This window comes from Orcinus orca, chromosome 9, assembly GCF_937001465.1.
Source record: "Orcinus orca chromosome 9, mOrcOrc1.1, whole genome shotgun sequence".
NCBI classification, from domain to species: domain Eukaryota; kingdom Metazoa; phylum Chordata; class Mammalia; order Artiodactyla; family Delphinidae; genus Orcinus; species Orcinus orca.
In genome coordinates this window covers 73,181,548-73,185,624 of record NC_064567.1, presented here as the reverse complement: position 1 = coordinate 73,185,624, position 4,077 = coordinate 73,181,548, and the positions used below count along the sequence as shown (strand labels likewise).

General features: G+C 44.4%; 1 pseudogene; it reads right to left on the bottom strand.

The window, feature by feature from the left end:
- Positions 1 to 2,262: 2,262 nt before the first annotated feature.
- LOC101283033 (40S ribosomal protein S3-like) lies at positions 2,263 to 3,101 on the bottom strand (annotated as a pseudogene).
- Between the last annotated feature and the right edge of the window lie 976 nt (positions 3,102 to 4,077).

The window sequence follows — 4,077 nt, the reverse complement described above, 5'->3', positions numbered from 1 at the left end:
GTCATTCCTTGGATCTCTCTGAACCCCAGTTTCATATTTCAGCAATAGCTGGCACTTTTCAGATATCCTTGGCCTCTTAAACTTGAATATATCTAACATCAAATGATATCCTTTCTCTCCAAATCAGCTGTTCCCTTTGCCCTATGTATTCCTGGTAGTGACTCATTTATCCATTGGTTTAACTAATATTTTTTGAATGCCTATTTTATAACAAGATTTGAATGGGGCACTGGAGATACAAGGGAAACAATTCCAATCCAATCTTTGCTGTTAGGGAACAGAGGTGGATAGACGCAAATAAGCAGCACTTATAGCACATTGAGTAGACACTGGGCTAACGCAAGAGAAGGTGATATGAGAGCTCTTTTCCCTGATAATCAGGCATAAAAATCTCTTAGTGATCTTAGCCCAGCCCTCTATGTATGTCCCCCCACTACATTTGACCAACAAGTTACTTCCAGGAAGTGCCTATTTTCCATCTTCACAATTACTGTGACAAATTAAATAGCCCACAATTCTTTGACAGTTCTCCCATTGAGGGATGTGGTCTAATTCCCCTCTCCTTGAATCTGGGCAGACTTCAATAGAAATGCCATTCTGGGGCTCTCAAAGCCAGGTCATAAGAAGTCTTGCAGCTCTCTCAGAGTCCAGCTGCCACTCTGTGAGAAGCCCAAGGCATGTGAAGGTGCTCCCATCAAGCTCAGCTCCCCGATGACAGCCGGCATTTCAGTCGGGAGAGTGAACCATCCTGAATGTCCAGCTCAGCCTTTAGGCGACTGCAGCCCTGGCCACATCTGCCTATAAGCCCCTGAGTAACCTCAAGAAAGAACCCCCAGTGGAGCCCAGTCTGCCTACAAACCAGAAGAAATAACAGAGTGTTGTTTTTAAGCCACTAAAGTTTTGGATGGTTTGTTAACCAGGAATAGACAACTGTTAACAGTCACCATCATAATCCAGGGGCTTAGCATCTCAGTGCGGCATATCTGATATCCATTCTAGTCCCCACTTTTGTCCCTTTTGCCTTCAGTTGTGAGATTATTCTTCTAAAACTGCTACTCTTAACATGATATTCCATTATTCACAAATTCCTAAGCTTGGCATTCAGTAGCTCCACAGTCGGCTACGTGTCCAGGTTTCGTCACCCCCGGTCTCCCACTTCCTGACCCTCACCCACTCCTCTTCCCAAACTATGAGCCCCAGTCCAATTTCTAGTCCTAACTCGACTTGTACTTCCCTGTTCTGTGCTTTTTCTTATATCATTCCCACCAAACAGAGTGGTCTTTTTTTCTATCTACCTATCCCCCTTTGCATTCCAATCCTAATACTTCTTCTTGGGCTGATCACCCTAGGCCAAAGTGCTTTCCTTGTCTCTTGAACACTTAAGATACATGTGGATTTGGTGACACCCGCATTAGAAAAGCACTCTAATGTATGTGAAATACAAATTATACACTGTCAAACTTTCTATACAAATGTTATTTACTGTTACTCATGTCGCTGCTGTTATTGTTTTCTTAGCTAATCTTCCCACCTTACATTCTTCTCATGTATCCTCTTACAGAATCCCTTTCAACAAAAGTCCAAACTCCTAAACGACAGGCTCCAGGCCATAAATACCTATATGGTTCCTCCTTGTTTCACCACACTGCAGTGCCACGCCCAGAATACTCTTTAGTGAGATTTTGTCCAATGAGGAAATGAATGAGCACTGTAGCCTAGCTTTGGTGTTTCACCTTAAGTCAGTGACTGATTAAATATGTAAGAAAATACTTCCCTTAGGCCATAAGCCATAACCACAAGTCTGGTGTGGCCAGCTGCAGAGCCAAAATTAAAGCTCTTGCCTTTACAGTACATTCATTAACAAGTGGAAGAAAAGACCCAGCCTGCCCCAAGCCTAGTAAGAGATCAGTGGCTTTGTACACCTAAAGAAAGTCTCCCAAAGTGAGGCAGCCTATCAGTAAAAGTGAGGCAGTAGGAAAATTAAGATGGCAACAGATATCTTCAGGCTAATACTAATATCTTGACAGTGAGGATCTAAGGGGGATAGAGAATTAAGTCATGAGAGAGAAAAACACCAGAAGCTGAGAAGAATGTGGTTTGAGAATCCTTACAAATAAACTCAGTATTTTATTTAGGGATTATAGTTAAATAGTCAAATCCGGTTTCAGGATCATTTTCATGGTTGCCTCAAATATCACTGAATGTCATAGAAAAATTTGCTTAACTAATCTTCTATTATTGGATAATTAGGCTATCTGTAAATTTTTTTTTCTTTTAAAAAGATTTTATTAAAGGTCTTTATAGAGCAACATCCAGACTCCAGATCCAGCGGCCAAGGAGACCCTATTATGCTGTGGGTACCGGCTGAGCATGGCAGGCGGCTCTGGCTTCCCACCCTTCTGTTCGGAGATGGGAGTGGTGGGCAGTATTTCATCTTTGGGTTCCACAATGCTCACGTGATCGGGCAGGGGCTTCTTAGGGTCAAACTTACCAGTTGGGTCCCAAGGCAGCACGATCTTTACCTTGATGCCCAGCATACCCTGTCTGAGCAGCACGTGGCGCATAGCAGTATCAACATGGTAGTTAACAGGGTCCCCACTGTGGATCATCAGGCCATCCACAAACTTCATGGATTTAGCCCTTTGTCCTCGGAGTCTCCCCGACACCACGACCTTGCAGCCTTTGGCCCCACTCTCCATGATGAACCGCAGCACACCATAGCAGGCCCTCCGCACAGCAAGGCCTCCTAGGAGTTTGTAACGCAGAGACTCTCCTGGGCAATGGCACACAGACCTCTCGTGGCCACCTTTTCAGCATAAAGCTCTACACTGCCCTCAAGGAAGCCAAATCTCTTCTGAACCACAGCAGTCAATTCCCCGGATCCGCCGGCCCTTCTCACCAAGAACATTCTGTGTCCTGGTGGCCAAGATAATGATTTCTGTCCTGGTTGGTGTAACTCGGACCTCAACTCCAGAGTACCCATCTTCAGCCAGCTGCCGAGTGAGAAACTCATTCAGTTCAGCTTTGAACATGCCGTCAGCAACAAACTTCCTCTTCTTGGATATCTGCACCGCCATCTTGCTGCCACGCGCCGCCAAAAGGAAAAGTTGTAAATTTTTATAGTAATATTTTATTTTTATACATCTATCTTTGAAGACTTCTCTCAGTTAAATTCCAAGATGTGAAATTACTGAGTCAACAGATACGTAGAGTTTAAAGACTCTGAAAAGTTATAGCAGAATCAGTGCTGGCATGATTGATGATGGAGTTTAGCTTGAGAAGAGAGAGGAGCAAAGCCCAGAGTCTGGGTTAACATCTGCCTTGGTTCAGACCCGCATCGTCTCCTGCCTAGATGAGTGCAATGGCACCTAAGTGGCATCCCTGCCACCAATCTTGATGCCAGCGTGTTTTTTCTAACTGTGATATGATCTAACAAATCAGGTCGTATGTCTTCATGGTAGAGCACACAAGCACCCGCATGATCTGACTCCTAGTTACTTGCCCAGGCCCAGATTCCTTCTTTCTCTAAGCATCTCACATCTGCACTTTCTGCTGAGGCTGAGTCTAGCTACTTAAAGTCTCCTCAAGCATTCCAAACCTGTCTAGGTCTCCATATGTCCTCACTTCTACTCCTCCTTTACTCTTACATCCTTTCTATGCACCCACAGATGGTCAACGCTACTTGTCTTTTAAGACCCCAGCATCACATCCAGGAAACTGTCCATTCATCTAAGTTCTGCAGCAGCCAGTACAAACCTCCACATGGCCCTTCCCACGTCCTCTTACCCTTGTTGGCTTAGTTAGTTTAGACTGTCTTCCCCGTTAGGTCAAGAGCACCTTGAATGAAGACTCTATTTTGTCTCTCCACCCCTAGTACTTAGCACAGTGCTTACCACATTGTAGGTACGGATAAGTAGCAAACCAACAAACAAACAAAATCAGGGAGAGTCATATGGGCACAGGAGGAGGCCATATGGAGGCCATGACTAAAGACCTAAGTGTGGAGGATTTATAAGTGCAGGAAAGAGGTTGGAAAGTATTTGAGGATTGGATATTTTGAATTTCGGACATAGAGCA